Raw genomic sequence first — 16,905 nt, 5'->3', positions numbered from 1 at the left:
GAGCAGGGAGACCGTTTCTAGTTTATTCAATCTGTGCCATCAGGAAATATTGGCCCTCCGAAAAAACCTTAAATAGGGAGACCTAAGAATTGGTAACAATCGATTGGTTGTTCATTGTTGTTGGTAAATTGAATTGTCCTTTCGAAATTGCCCAGCCTGTATTCTATTTAGATATTAATTGCTATTAATCAGGCTACAACTTCATCAGCAACAAATTAATCCAGTTGAAATTGATATGCTTTTGTGAGGCACTAGAACTCAAAAAAGGTAGGCTTTTATAGCTTGAATTTTCCAAAACACTTTTTTATTTATTATAAATAAATAAGGCACGAACTTCAATTTAATAAACTCAATTTATGTTGTTGGGCCTTTTAAGGCCAGTCAATTTAACAATATTGTGGCACGTTTTATGGTTTTTCTTAACGGAACCACCACTGGTCGCCTTGAGAGTCAACAGTCTTTCAGTGAGGCGACAAGTGAGTTTAAATTGGAATTTTTTTTCTCGTTTTTGCTTGTTGGTAGCCAGTAACAGCAGAAACCTCGTATACAATGCTTACATAAGATATTGCATAAATTCCACAAGATTGTAATAGGGTCCAACATGATGCAAAAACGCTGGGACCAGTATACTTTTATTTTTAATTGCGGATTGTTTAATGTAAATTGGCAGTATTCATGGTGTTCCGAAAGGCCGGGTATCAATACTATTTTTACGCTACTATTTGAAACTAGATGACAGTACAGGCCAATATAGTTCGCCCACCACAACTAAAAAAAAATTAACATATTCTAGGCGACTAAAACTCCACATTTCTTTATGGAGTGTCGCACTCAATAACCACATAAACCTAATGTATGGTGTGGCATAGTGGACAAGATAATTTTCGGTTCTTATCTCTGCAATTTTAATGTCGGCTATTTAGATTTCCTACAGTTAGAGCTCATTTCCGCACGGCTAACTATCTACTTTCGACATGCAGAATAAACCAATGTTCTCGGACGAGGTCAATTTTTGCACCAGGATGGTGGACCTTTATGCTGTCCCCGTTCGCCAATTTGTAGGTGAGGTATTTCCATCGAATGGGTCGCTAGGAGGGGGTCCGATTGAGTGGCCAGTCCGCTTTCCCGATCTGACACTACTATACTTTATGGCGATTTTTAAAAAGCCACAGCTAGCTCGCAAATCTTGAAATTTTGATCGCAAGAATTGACCAAGAAGTCAAATTGTTATGTCCAGAAGTAATTGATAACGTTCAAAAGGGGTTTATTAATCGGCAATTAATTGATTTATGTTTTAACTCGTCGTTTAAAGATATTAATTATTTTTTTCAACGATTTTACTTAAAAGTACAATGTCAAATATCCACATATATTGAGGTGTTTTTGAAAACAATTGAATATCCCTATAGATCACGAAATATGCTTATATCCGTTTGCGGAATCCCGATATGGAATAAATAATCGATATTGCCCTTAAAAAAATTTGAAAATTCTTTGTTTTGGCAACCAGTTTTTGGGCCACCCTCTATAGGTACGTCGGATTTATGTAAAAAATACCCGGAATTAAAAATAAAGTATACGGGTCCGAATTTTTTGCAAAAATTTTAATCCTACAATTTTATTGAATTTATTTAGTACTTACTTTATGTAAGCAAAGAAATTTTCGACACTTGAAAGTTACCTATAAGGTCAAAAACTCTACAAACTACTTCATTTAGAATAACTGCTTTACGATGCTACTGAAGCACCTAGATCGAACGGTCACTGAACAAAACTTCGAATAACGAACCAAACAACGATTTTCTCTTAAATTTAGCTCTTAAACTCTTAAAACTCCTCAACTATTACACGTTCAACATGGATAAAATCGGTCAACGATCAACGGCGAAACTTTGAAAAAATCAACAGGTGCGGAGACCTGGGGGGGCTGTCGCGAACCCAAACCCCCAAACTTCAACACGACGATTTTTGGAGGACCCCCAAGTGTGGCGCGTTACTCGGACCGGCGCGGCCGCAACAACTGTCTGCGAGCCGGCTGTCGCGTTTCCTTCTTGCAGTCGCGTGACGTAGCACGTCCATCATATCCCCAACTGTCATGTCTGACCCCTGAGGATGGCGTCCGTGTCGCGAGACGTCGGGACGACGACTGGACGCGACGCTCGCACATCGAGTTCGCCGGCGTCCGGAGGAGTGTGTGTGTGGCGTCTGGACGATGCCTGCGCCCTGGAAAGCCCCAGAGAGGCTCTCGACCTGCGCCACACTTTGCGGGGCTGTAGCCTGTAGCTAAAGGTGTAACGACAATTGCAGCTATTTATTCTCTTCCGAATTAATGAAATTAGGAGCCAGTTTGGACGGGAACAAGGGCTTTGTCGGGACTCGGTTAGAGCCATCAAGAATGTTTACGAGACTTGGCGTTCTGCGAGCCAATTCTTTGTTTGCAAGAAATAATAATGGCAATTCCCTTTTAAGAAGTAGTGTTTTGCCATGGCTTGTAAGTAAACAAAAACACACTATTAACCTATTGATTGTGATTGACCAGGAATGGACTTTCATAGGTTCACTACCAGCAAAGCAACAAAAATTAAATTTTAGATCGAAAGAGGTGAGTGAGTTCAGATTAACATCTTAGAAGGAAACTTTTTTATTTGACCCAATGCGGTATGGATTCCAGGTTGGCTCGAAGCCACGTCAAGAAACTTTGCAATACCTCACAAGTACGAACGCTTGATCTCCAGCTGCACCGAAACTTCCTTTTTTTTGTGGAAAACTTCTAGTACCTCGTTAACTTCAGTAACTCCATTGTCGACTACCAAATCACCCTCATCAACATCTTCTTTGAGTGCTTCTATCCAGACGATCTTGAAATTTTCCGTACAACTTTGCGTCAACAACAATCTCTATCATGTTTTTCTGTCCATAAAATTGTTCCAAGTTTTCCTCTATCGATTGTGGGTCTGTCACATTTTCTCCAAAATACGTAGGGATTGTTTTAAATTTGAAGCGAATAAATAACTCGGAAATTTGTCAATTCAAAGACATCAGATGTATCCGTTCCCGTGGAGAGTGCCACTAAATGACAGTTTGATTTTATTGTTGTTTTTACTCGATTTTGCAGTGCTATCTGACGAAAATGGGTCCCCGAAGCGAAGCTCTAGTCGTTCTAAGTTTCAGAACATCTTAAAAGGACCCAAGAAGGAATCCTCACCGTTCTCTAGTTTTATTTTTCTCAATGAAACACCCTGCATGTTTTTACATATTTCCAGACTTCAGTACCAAGATTTATATTTTCTGGAGCCGGTGGGACTTTCCCCTCTTCAATACATTTCTTAGCTCGTTTATACTCAGCGAGCCACAAATTGCCTGAACATTGTCCAGACAAACAATTGCCTGCGAATCGACTGAAGAACAACACTTTTAAATTCTCGGGACAATGCAGATCCACCCTAGTCGAATCAATAAACTTTACATTACTGTCCTACTTCAAGTTTCCTGGTTAAAAAGCCGTTGAGCCCTAAACTACTAGCGCAAAACAAAGTTTTGAGTGCCTAACTTACCCCGTGCATCTGACAGCCCTTCTTAAAAAAACTAAAACATCCCTTCAAGCTTACCTGAAAAAAAAAAGAAATTTCAATTAAACTAGTATGGTGGTTTGAAAGCTGAGCTAAAATTATCAATTCTGAAAACATCTTTGTTAATTAAATGGGAATTTCGCGCCACAAAACAAACTTGAAGCCCTCGAAAACAAATTATTAAGGAAACCCTTCCATCCTTAGGCCCAATAACATCAATTTATTAGCATAAGCTTAGCGCTACGATAAATAGGGCTTTTGGCTTCGGTCTTGTTATTTCTGAGGATCAGCCATCGATGTCTGGCGAACTGGAGTCCTTGGAAATCAGATTTGGTGCCAGGATAAGCCAACAAAAGGGAAAAGGAAAACAAACCGAAATGGCAATATTTGGGGAGTTTTAGTACCAATAAAACGTGTCTAGACTCGGTCTAGTCTAATATAACAGTAATGGGAATTTAACGTGTTAATGCAAATCATACATGGGGGAATGACACGAGGATTCATTTCATCAACAAATTGAGCAAAAACGTTCCGAAAATGAATGGTTTGTGAAGGCATCAGCAAAGTTCCCATGCCGTCGGCGAGAACGTAATTACCTGAGCTGAAACACATATGCATTATGGAATATCGAAACTGAAAATACAAAAAGTTTGTAAATTGATTCATACACACGTTCCAGAAGTTTTGGATATTATTTTGTTTAAATTTATTTTTGCTAGTATTTCTAGGTAAATAGCTCATCATTTCCTCGGCTAAAAGGCATGCACAGAAAATAACTAATGCGAAAAATTAACTTCCAGAATCCTCCAGAATTTTCAGTTTGAAATCAGTTGCATCATCGTACCTCAAGCAGTATGGAAACATTTAGAGGGTTTTTCTCTATTTTGTATCAGCGTAACACCTAACTGAAATAGGGGTTGCTGGAACGAGAAAATTTTACGCTGTTTTCAATTAAAGCTAACCGAGAATAACGTTCGCCTTTTATTAAAAGCTCGGACCAATCATTGAATCTAATTTAACCTGTTTTGTAACTATCTTTTCCGGTGATTTACTCTGATTTGTATTTGGTGCTGGCCAGTTTTTTTCTATGTGTCTCACCGCGGACACGCCTCTGTGTGTTTTATTTTACCCTACGTTGTCAATGGTGTCAGTTAATGGCATGTCGACTTTTTATACGTTTTATTACGTTTTATCAGATACTTAATGTTTTAACTATTACGTTATTTAATTATACAGGGTGGTTCTGAACGGACGGTAAAAAATTGAACGGGCGCCTCTTGAGCGAAATTTAAGATGAAAAGTTCTTATAGAGATATGTCGAAAAGTGCTCTGGCTCCGGTCTACGGGATGTTCAGAAACACTTTTTTTTTAAGTTAGTTGATTATTTTTTTATCGAACTTTACTGAAAATTTGCACAGATCACACGTCGAGTGTTCCCTACGTCCGGAAATATTCGGGCTTTGATTTCACACATCGAGTGGTGAGGATCGATGGGTCTCGGGTTCTCACTTATCACATTTTTTTTTTTAATATTTTCAATCTTTCAGACAAATTTCTGAAACCCGCATTGAGCTTCCGCACTTTTCAGTTTATTGCAAAATTTCGATCCAAATCGATGGTTTACGTAGCATTCGCGGTAACAATCAGTAGCATCGAACAATTTAAATAATAAAGTAACACTTTGTAAAGTTGATTTTCTGCTGCATTTATTTGCTGTCAGGTTTGACAACTACTGATCGTTCGTTGCCTGAAACTGCCAAAAAGACAATGGTTTTTTGGCGGTGTTTGGAACGACGCATCAGCGTTTGTTAACACCCTACAGATCGAAGCCAAAGCATTTTTGGATATGGTTTTATATGAACTTTCTCCCTTAAATTTGGTTCAGGATTCACCCATTGAATATTTTACCACCTAATCAGAAACACCCTGTATAACCCAACCTGAACTAGGCCAAACGATGCTGATCGTTGTAATCATTAAATAGGCGTAAAAAAGCAAGGGCATATATTTTGCTTAACAAATCTCGATGTGTGGTCTCTTGATCACCAATGGTTGAGTAAGGGTCAGCCATGGATGAAAAGAAACTAAGAATAATCACTCACACACAGGAAAAGTGAAGGAATTTTCAGAGTGTTCAACATATTTTACGTCCGATACATTTTAGTTCCGCGAATTCACGGTTTAATAGCTTTTTTCTCTAGTTCCTGAGAGCGATGACAGATTCGTTAACGAAACGTTAACAAGAATTTTCGTCGGAGCCCTCAGTAAATGCTGTGCAATTCCACCGTTTCAACAACTCCTACTTGCGTGTGAAGCGTTATTCCGAACAAAATAAATGAAAAATTTTAAAAAAATCCGCCTCAAACGTATAAAACATATTTCAAAAGTGCCCGCCTGTGAAGGCAGCTTCCTAAAATTAATGGAGGCCTTCATGGAAGCTTTGGCTATTTACGATCAAATATTCCACAAAGTTTAGTTAAACGTCTCCGTCCTGAAGTTACATTCATTCGTCTTTCGAGATGGCATAAAATAATACAAAGTTCATCGACTTAATGGACATTTCACATGCAATAATTTCACTCCATTAAACACGCAGTTTTAATGTCTGCCAGAGACATTCAGACTGTTTTAGTACGTTTCGTTCGGTTTATGTAAACCCTGCAAATCCCGCCCATTAACATTTTCGCTAAAGCCGGATTTCGGCGCTTTTGCTTTCCAAAATTTATTCGAACGGGTTTACTATCGTATTTAAATAACTATAATGTGTCATATTAATTAGTTTTACGTGTCACAGTTAGTTTACACTCGTTAATAGCGAGCTCGAGATCCCTTTTTGGAGCGAAAATGTATTGTAAACATTATATTTTAATTAGAGCTCTGGCAGCTTTACTAGTCAAGATTAATTAGTGCTTTTAAGTAATAGAGAGGAGTTTTTACTGTGAAACTGGTCGTAAATTCCGTAAGTGGCTCGTATTTTTCCTTGATCTACAACGATTAGCTATGAAACTGGTTCCTCATTTTTTAGATTTCTGTTGTGATTCTTCTGACAAACAGGAACTTGAGATGATAAAACAAAGTGCCTCCATAGGAAAACTTTTATTTTATCTCTATCTCACAGTTGTATGTTCAGAATTGAACTGAAATGTTCATTCGCAGATATGTAAATAGATAATGTATTATGGAGAAGGATGTCAGGAATTGCTCTTTCGCGATGACATCCCTCGTTAGAGATTTTATTTTATATCGTCAGTGTTGCATCGAAACGAGAAAAAAAGGGGAAAACGTCACTTCCAGGTTAATTCTGATTATTTTTGAACAATTTTGTCCTTGCTATGTCAAAAGAACACACATTTATTCCGATTTAAAATGTTTCAGCTAAAGTTTTTCCAGGCATACTTTTTTGGTTACGAAAATAGCAAATTCGCTTATTTCGCGTCATGGCTTTTTAGCGAAAAAGAACATTAAAAACAAAAAGAGACAGCTAACTAATTGATTGTTTGAGCGGGATTTTGTTTGGGGCTTGTCAGGCTCATTTACCGGCCATTATTTATGATTTGACCCCGTGGTTTTTGCAACGGGGCAACGTTAAAGCTACGCGATTTAGCTTTCAATATCTTAGTTAAAACTTATAAGACCAAAATTTTGGGAACATTTCTCGATTGACATCAATATGTTTTCATTTCGGTGCAAAATCTTGAGAAATGGATTTTCTTTATGTTCATTTCTTTCCCGAATAAAAATACCGTGAATTGCAAGAGTCGTGAAGTTTTCGGGTTGTTAAAAATTGTGGTAAAAAATCTAAATTTGAGAAATTTCGGATTGACGGCCTAGTATTGATGGACAAGAATTTTTGCATATAACGTACATACTTACATATATGTAAAGTCTCTCTGAGTCAATAAACGAATGTAACAAAGTCAAACCTATCTAAGGAACATCCAGAACAACACTGTTCTAACCCCAATTTGAAGGTGTACTACTGATTTCACACCTCGAGAAAACGCCATAACCACTGCTCAGTTGCACGCTGCATTCTTAAATCAAATTATGAATATAAATAATATGATAAGAGAATGTCCGAAATTGTCCCCAGTATATAACATCATTTTAATATCAATGTGACTTCCAATTTTAGTATTTATAGTAACTTTAAAGCGTAGTCAGAGGCGTGCTAAAATCTTAAATAATTTTTTAATTTTATTTCATTTTTTTTATATTTAGTTTTTTTAATTTTACATGGAGTGCCCTCTCTGTGTTATGTATTTAGTAAATAGTTCATTATAATCGTGCCGTCGTAAGGTAGGCTTTCAGCTCTGGATCAACCGGCATCCTCACGAACTTAAAAATAAGCGTAAAAAGTTTTTTACCAAATTTTACTACATGAAAATGTTAATGTGGTATTAGAACTTCGAAATTTTGAGCATCCTTCAACTTAAACATCCTGAAATTTAAAGCCTTGAACCTCCAAAACAACATGTCAAACCTGTGCATTTCAAACGTTTTTCTAATCCGAAATGAACTCGAAACTCCTGCTAAGTTTCGACTCGTTCCCCGAGGGAAAAGTATTACGTTTGAGACCCTTATTGTAAAGTTTGATAATTATAAGCCGTTAATGATGTTTAAATGTATACAATAAGTTCCGAAAACAAACACTTGTTTTGGTTTCACATTCGGGCAAGCTGGGAATCAAAGCAAACAGATTTGTTTGAAGTTTGCCCTTAGCAAGCTTCTTGGTGGCAAAGTTTACTATAGCCCGTTTACTTAAGGTTAAATAAAAGTTTAATTGGAGTAGTGTTGGTAAAAAGGGAGTTTAAGCTTTTTGATGGAGTAATAGAACCTTTCCGCGCATAGGATTAGGAATAAGAGATTTTTTCAGAAAAATGAAGTTTTCACATTAAGACCTAATGCCAATTTAAGAAGCATCTTCTAGAGTTTCCCCCTAGAAAACTTCAAACGGTTAGATAAATTTGACTACACAAAGCTCGAAAGTTTCCCTTTGTGCCCCTGCACAATGCCCGTCTTTCGAGTCTTCTCGTTTGCCTTTTAGCTCTCGGGAACTTTAGTCTCACATAAGTATTTATTGTGTCGACACAATTATTCATGTCAATGGTGCGTCTTTCATTAGAGTCATTTAAACAAAACAAGAAGACACAAACATTGGGTAACCGAATCTCCGATGCCAAATGGCACTAAAGACAGTTGCACACATCTGTGAGGAATCGTGGCGCATTAGTCCAGATATAAATAAACGCACATCCTCAATTTGATTCCCTCGGGACAATAGAGGCATGAGATTAGCATTCAAATATAAGACGTCTCATGAAGCTTGTGGTAAAAGAGCAGTATGAAAATAAAACACATTCGAGAGCGTTTGTAAAACAAAGCTACAAGAACCCGTTAGGACAAAGTGTCCAATGATGTGTAAGGATCTTGTATTTTCTCTCTTGGCTGGATCGCAAGATCCAGCCAATTTTATGGAATATTGTGTTCTTTATGCTCGGGATTGTTTCCTGTTTTATTTGCCAAACCTTTGTCGGGTACTGATTTTTCAGGCAATCGACTTTTTACGACGAAGAGAAATAAAGTTAAAGCTGAAAAAGTTCCATTCGCAAGTGGCAGCTAAAGGAAAGTCATTGTTCGCCGGGGTTTATTCAAGAAAAAAATCCTCAGGGATTGTTAGAAATAACGAAACCAGGCCGCATTGTTGCAAGGGTTCTACGTTAGGCAACCAGAAAAACAACAACTGATCTTGGGCGCACCAATGTTGCCACATCAAGTTTGCAAACTTTCAGGTAACATTTGCAGTTCTTACCGGCTGAACTTACGGGTTCAATTTCCCATCATAATCCAATACGTTGCCAGATGTGCGTGGTAGTGTTCTAAACCAATTTAAATTGGTCTAGAAACTCGGACATTTTGTTAGAAATTTGAAATGGTCAATTGTTAGGCACACTGTTTGAAAATGAGAAAGTTGTAACAGCTTGCAAAATTCCTATTTCAGCTCAGCGCTCTGTGATGGAAAGTAAGTCGTCTTATCAAAGTTCCTATAACAGTTTCCCCTTTAGATATTCGCTAGCAGTGTCGATTTTTTAACGCAGAGATCTCCCTCTTTTTCGACACTTGTGACTAGTTTTCAGACACATATCCAACTGATTTTTGTTGTAATATCAGCAATTCGTTCGGGATCAGAACGACAACCAGCTCTGCCCGGAAACCGTTAGCAAGAGGATTGAGTGTTTTTATTAAACGAACGTGTTTCTATTTGTTTCGCGTTTTGCCTTGAATATTTCAGCCCGTTTAGAACTGTAAATTTATGTGCCGCATTAATTTTCTTTTTAGGAGCAAATGTTGGAAACATTTGTTGTGCAGCAGGAGCGGCAGACTTCGAGCACAATTTCCTGCAGACATATCGGCGAATTGACGCGTTGCCATCATTTCGTTTCGTGGAAAACAATTTCATTTCGCGATACGTTCGTATGTACGATGCGAAAGTTATAATATTACTTTTTGGAAAAATCTAGATATGACCCAATCAAGTCAAGATAATAAACGCGATAAAGCATGATATGATCCTCCTTTTTGCGAGATAAAAGGCAATAAAAGTCTCGAATTTTCAGCGGCGAAGCAAAACATTAAAAGCGATTGTCGTTTCGACGTGTTTCTGTCGCTTTTTATTAGTCGAGGCAGATGTCCAGAACTTTCCGGATTTATATTAATATAAGTTGGTGAACTTGGACGAGCGAAGCGTGGAAAGGATATTTGATCCAGGGAAAAAATTCACGTCATGAGCAACGATCGGGAGGTTCCCGTAATAAATTGGCCAAAGTGGCTTAAGAAGCAGGACGAAACACGACATTTTTATTGCTTAATGGACTCGGATCTCTCTCGCTTTTGGGAAGGTCCAAATTAATATATTGGGGATATTAAATGTCCCCTGATAGACGCAAAGATCGGGTTCAAAGCAAACTAAAAATTAATGGCAACGAAATCCACCAGGAGATTAAATGGAGTAGACAAAAGGACCGAGGGGCGTATTAAAAACCGAGATTGGCTCAGTTTATGAAAATTCATAGGCCCTTTCAACGACAAACGTTGCACTCTGAAACAGCAACAAAGCCAGTTGCATTAGCGACATAAAATTAACCACTCCCGGAAACAAACCCATGTAATGGGTATTTTGAATTTTCCAGAATTAGTTTTGGTTTATGGGTAATTATGAGCTAATAGTCAGTGAATTACGACCTGTTTCGATGTCCAGAGTTTTAGGGCGTTCCTCTGAGAGATAACCTTTAGATTAGGTACTTTAGGGAGTAGGTAGCTCATTTAAGAATACCTGAAAGTTTTCCCCAACACAATCAAGGCCCGATCTTCTCTCAATACATGGTTCGAAGGTGTAGATCAAAAATAGGGCTGCAGTGTAACCGAAGAAGACCCCAATTATTCCTACATTAACGACAGAGGTCTAGAGACTCCTAAAGAATATGAGATCCAAGGACTAAGAGTTCAATCAAAGTACTGGCAATTTTATCTGCGGGATAGGGGTGGATAATTCATGGAAAAACATTGTCTATCGTGGTTAAACGGTTGTTAAATCAACACTGAACGATATGGGATACACAGTAAAAAGTAAGGGACAGAAAGAAGTGAGGTATTTCCGGGTAGGAGCAACCAACGTCTCTTTTATATAAATTGTGGCGCATTAATATGCTATATTATGGACATTTTGTAGGTAGAAACACGAATAGTGTATTGTCCCATTAGTTTTCCCAATAGCAAACGCTATAAGGAATTTTGAACAGTTATCAAGAATGTGATTAGCAGTAAAGGTAATAAAAGCATTCTTGGAAATATCTAACTTTTTATAGGTAACGAATTCGACTCCAACTAAGATTAACAAATTAAGTGACATTTCAGTTTTAGTGGTGAGTAAATCAAGACTATAAACAATATGACTTTGATATTTGATATTGCACAGGTTATGTCTTTTACATCGTAAATTTTTTAATCTTTTTTTCATTTTCATGTCATTCATTTCTCATATCCTCTTTAATTATAAACATTGTGGATTCCTACGTAATAGTTATAAAACTGTCTGGCCTTTCAAATTTATGGGTAAAAATGCTCGCCCTTATTTTGCTCGCTGATGCTACTCACCTATTTCCCAATTCGAGCAACCAAGAGCCTCCTCAATTCTATCTGCTTGAGTAAAATACATAAAATACCCACTAGAAAATGTATTTTATCGACAAAATCTCCATAAACCGGTTTTATAGAATATTCCCCCGACCGAGGAAAACGGCCTATATCAGAAAATGACGCAATAACTTGAGATTTTTACGGCCCTGAAATGGAATTTTCCTCACAAAGGGCACAATGTGAAACACCATATTGGGAGCTCCCTTAATTAAACAATAAAAAAAAAATTATATAATTTATACCTCACACGCAACTTCCATGCAAATCCGCTTAAATACAGCGTGGGCCTTTAATGCCCAGATGGGCCTGAATTCGACCTGTCATTTATTGGTTATTTATAGCGAAGACTCCCTTCAGTTTTCAAGGTATTTGACTTCATTGCTGTTTGCACAGCGGCAATTGCTGTGACTATACAATGCTTTCACGACACAATTTAATGGAAACCGTGATTAATACTGAATTCAGATGTTGCGGAGGAGGAGGAGGAAGAGGAATGACTATTCGCGTGTATTCACTTGGGCTGATTTATGGTTTCAATATCGGGATGGCCGTTTTAGTTGAGTTTTCAATGCGATGTGGAATTTATAGAGGTCTTGTTTGTTGGTAAGTTCCATGTATCTGCGACAATAATAAAGACAGCGGAATATCAGGGAGTTTCGTTCAGTAGCAAGGGATCAAAGTTAAACTTATAATATACAGATAGTTTTTTCTCTTATTTCGTTTGAGAAAAATAAGGAGTATAATGGCATGTGAGGGTGTAAAATATGTGAAACGCCTCGAAAATCCCTCATTGCATAGTAAAAGTATGGATAATTATTTTTTTCTAATGCGGAATAAACATCTTATTTAATAAAAATTTACACCATGAGCGCTCTTTTATTCCTTTATTGAACTGGTCCGATAGTAAGCGTTTCTTCTGTTCGTATTCGATCTTAAAGTTAATATTATTTTATATTATTAATGTTATTAATGAACTAGGAGAATGTTAATTTAATTTACTTTTTTACGTCTTCACAGGTTACTGTAAACCGCCTCATTATTTTTTATTCTTTCGTGTTGCACACACTGTATAAAAACCGACACAGAAAACCGAATGCCCCAAAATATTTCATATAAAAAAAATTGATCCCTTAGCTGCATGGTTGGAAACCACGAAATAATTTAATTTCCTTGGGTATGAACGCTATAAAATCTGAATTAATCCCATATCTTAGAGCCATTCATCATTGGTATCTTGAACAAATTAATATGTAAACGATTTCACTAAAAAAATCGGTGTAGGAAGCATTTCTACTTAAGGTGAGAATACTTTATTTTGCACGAGTACCATTTTTTCATTTTCAAAGTCCCTAAAGTAATAGGTACATTATAGCAATAAAAAATAAAATAATTATTTGCAAGAAATTTGATTTTCAACTCGTTGCCTTATTTAATACAAATATTCTTTTTTATTATAACATTTTTTTCCTAATATCTCAAATCGGCAATCGATTTGTTGATTGTTACCGAAACGTGAATAAAAATTTTCGGCTGAGGCTTTAGCAAACGCTAACGTTTCAGTGAGTTCTCGCTTAGAAGATTGTGTAATTTTACTACTTCAACAAACAACATTTATATGTGAAGCAGTGTTCACAACAAAATGAAAGAAAAAATGAACAATCCGTTTCAAAGGTATAGAACATGTTTACGTAGATTGACTACAAAGGCAGCGCGTTCTTCATCTTTACTATCTTAACTGCTGATGAGTATTTGGGATCGTTTAATTATCACTAACAAAGGAGAACTGATTTCAAAGTCTAGCCCTAGTCGAATATGGTATAAATTCTCTTCTAAAAATAAAGTTTACTAGAATTTATTGCGGCCAAAATGAATTTCTAGGTACTTTTGATTGCCGAAAAATTAATTAGGTTAATATAAACATTTGTGCTATAGATGATAAGCGAAAGATTGTGCGTTAACCAAAAGGACAAAAAAGAAACAAAACAGGGAGTAATTCAACTTTTTATTAGTCAAATTAATGGAGACAAATTGTATCACCAGCCATTTAGATAGCTACAAAATTATGTACAAAAATTGCCTTTAAAATGAAAAATCCTATAGCGATAATTAGAAGGGCAGTTTGTGACACATACACGATAGAGGGGTGAGAAGTGTTTTTAGAATTATGAGGAAATAATATGGCCAACTAGAGGGGATATTTACAGTTAGGTGGGCTCTTGGCAATCTTTAGGGTAGGAGTTGCCATTGTTGTCTGGATCTCTGTGTGTCTTCGATTGCTTGGGCCTCTTACCTGAAACAAAGAGAAGGAAGGATTACGAAAAATCTTTAATCAGACAGACTCCAGCAGCAATATCAGTGTATAAGGCTTAACAACACCAAACAAATCATTCACCATCGCGTCAAGAAAGTTAAGAATATTTGTTTTTTCAATAATAAAAGTTGATTGATTCATTACTTACTAATTTTGCTTCGACCAAAGCATTTTCTACATACAGTAAATCTCAATAAAACCATTTATAGGGCATATTTAAGAACAAAACTATTCATTCACATGTGTACTTATAAAATTAGTTTCCATCGTTTTTGTATCAGGGGACAAAAACCGCTTTGTCAGTGTTTCCAACAAACATTCAGCGCCGGAACTAACAAATGCTAATCCGGTCAATTCCGCGTGGAACATGGGAAAAATAAAACTGGACACGTTTTAATGGAGAAAATGTTCAGGTTGAAATTGGAACAGATGGTAAGTGATGAAAAACAAGTAGAGCTAAATTACTCCGCAGTAGTCTATGTAACTTTTTTATCCAACAGGACTACGTGGCAGATCCGGCACTAGGCAGTTTGTCGTACTGTGCAAATTAACACGGCGCCGTCTCTTGCCCTTAAACCCGACTGTTTCTTTTCTACCGCTTTTATAGATCACTGCTTTTACTCTATGGAATATTGAGGCCTTCCGCTCCGTGTAGTGACTCAAATTATTCGCTGGAGTAAAAGTAGAAATTTCCTCCTTTTTCCCATGCCCCCCAGGGAAGAAAGTTGTATTTTCCATAAAGACCGTGGAAAACTATTGCCTGTGATATTTGCCGCTTGCTGCAAATGCACGGTTTGCATATTGGGTCACGCCGGCCCTGCTGCATGGCATAATAGAAACACAATTGAAAAAAAAATATAGTGGAGTAATAAATAACTGAGGACTAACGGAAAATCAGCCGGAAAGCATTGAGACAACGGTGAGAAACAAATAAAGAGTTCACCTATGATTTAAATATCGCTAGAATAGGGTTATGCATATTAAACAATCTCATATTGTATAACCAGGGTGGGTCGATGCCCAATGTGTAGTCCTAAATTGTTGTGTTGAGCTAGCCGAGTTGCGTAGTCTAGTTTTTCTATGGCTAATACATAGGTAAAACAACAACAAAAAAATCAATATTTAATATACAAAATTTACCGACATGGCATGATTAAAACTAAAACATTCAAATAGGTTTTGTTCAGTATTTACATTCACCACTTGAATTTTTTGCCCCAGGTTTTTAAATCTCATTCGCGCTTATTCACTCTATTCGCACTCGTTCCATTTTCCCTATACATAAATTTAATAACAGAGCCCCATCAACTATGAATCGGATTGATGTGATGTCAAAACCAAACATGCATTGCGTAACTCGTCTCATAGCGCGCGATCTCCCTTCACTTGTCTCGCAAAGTCCCACTCGTTACACAAAACTATTCATTCCTCACTCGTTACATAAATAACTATTATAGAATTAAAAATATTATCCGGAATTTAGCTAGATAACCACGAGTGTTCATGACTCCTGGTTGAGACATTTAGATCAAGACACGTTTTATGCTTTTTATTTGGGGATGGTCTGTAGAACTCTAACGCTAAAGACGCTAACATTTCACATCTATGTGGAATCTTGCATGAGAGAAATAATTGAAATCGTCCATTTTAGTGTATCTCTCCTGAATCTATTTATCTATTTTTCCTGAACTCTTTGTGGGCACAGCAGCAACTCGGGAGTGTCAAGCGTTCCGCTCTTTGAACTACTTTCCGGCACGTCACGTAACATCACGACACATGCCACATTCTGTAACGAACAGGAATGTACGAGTACATATTAAATGGCAATTAATTTCAATAGTTGCTAAGTATAGGCATGTAAGAACAGATATCATATTCGTTATGATAATGGCTATTGTTCATATCGCATATTATAGAAGAAGGCTGCACAAAGTGTTTGACTTGTAATATGTAGATTCTTGTTACGATCTAGGTTACAGCGATGTCGAGTAACTGGACGTGCCTTAACGGAACAATGATTAATTATCAAATCAAATTCTGTGCAAAGTCGTAAAAGTATCTTATTTCAGAGCAAATATAAATTACATTACAAATCTAAACTAATCCGACTTAGGACATCCAATAGATGGCGTTGATAGTCCATTGACTGCAAATACCTCAAAATGTCTTTTCCTGAATTATCGCTGCGTCAATTAATAATAAAACCCTTTTTGGAAACTTAGACCTATAGGAAATAAGCCCGTAACCCCATCCATATAGCGGTTACAAGTTGCCTGACATCCCAACATAATTTAAGCCGCATTTTCCAAATGGACGGAGTCGCTGTCACCTACACATGTCTCTGTGTAGTAATTGCCGCCATTAATTCTGCTTTTCTGCGCAGTTCAGAGGCCACGTTACTCATTATCCGAATTTTGGAAGTTTGAAAATATTTCCGCTCCTCCATTACGAGAAGGATTAATAATGCGGGGTTTGTACGAGTAGAATAATAGGGTTTTAGAGTTCGGATTCGCCTTTGAAAGATGCAAAAGAAGGGAGCTTTTGTGTGAAAGCAAAACCCTAATGTTCATTTTGCGTAGAGTGTGTTAATGACTGCTGTGAAGATTTATTTAATGGATTTAGACACAAAAGTGGTACTTCCATCAATTATGTAAGATTGCTCTGATTATCTTTGTTTATAAGCCGTGAAAACGTTTTCCGAACAATCTATATTTCATTATTTTCTGGTCAGCTTATTTTCTGATATAGCTTCGTTTTCCAAATGATAATTTGCTGCTTCGGGCCCTCAAAAGCATGGTGCAGTAACTGACAGTTATAAATACAGAATCA

The 16,905-nt window shown here is 37.1% G+C and overlaps 1 protein-coding gene across 5 annotated transcripts in view; it reads right to left on the bottom strand.

Annotated features, from left to right (window-relative positions):
- Window positions 1–16,905, bottom strand: part of DIP2 (disco-interacting protein 2) — a 130,739-nt gene that overhangs the window by 68,027 nt on the left and 45,807 nt on the right. The window lies entirely within an intron of this gene.

This window comes from Euwallacea fornicatus, chromosome 17 (genome assembly GCF_040115645.1).
Source record: "Euwallacea fornicatus isolate EFF26 chromosome 17, ASM4011564v1, whole genome shotgun sequence".
Classification (NCBI taxonomy): domain Eukaryota; kingdom Metazoa; phylum Arthropoda; class Insecta; order Coleoptera; family Curculionidae; genus Euwallacea; species Euwallacea fornicatus.
The sequence above is the reverse complement of the archived record's forward strand: the minus strand, read 5'-3'. Positions and strand labels throughout refer to the sequence as shown.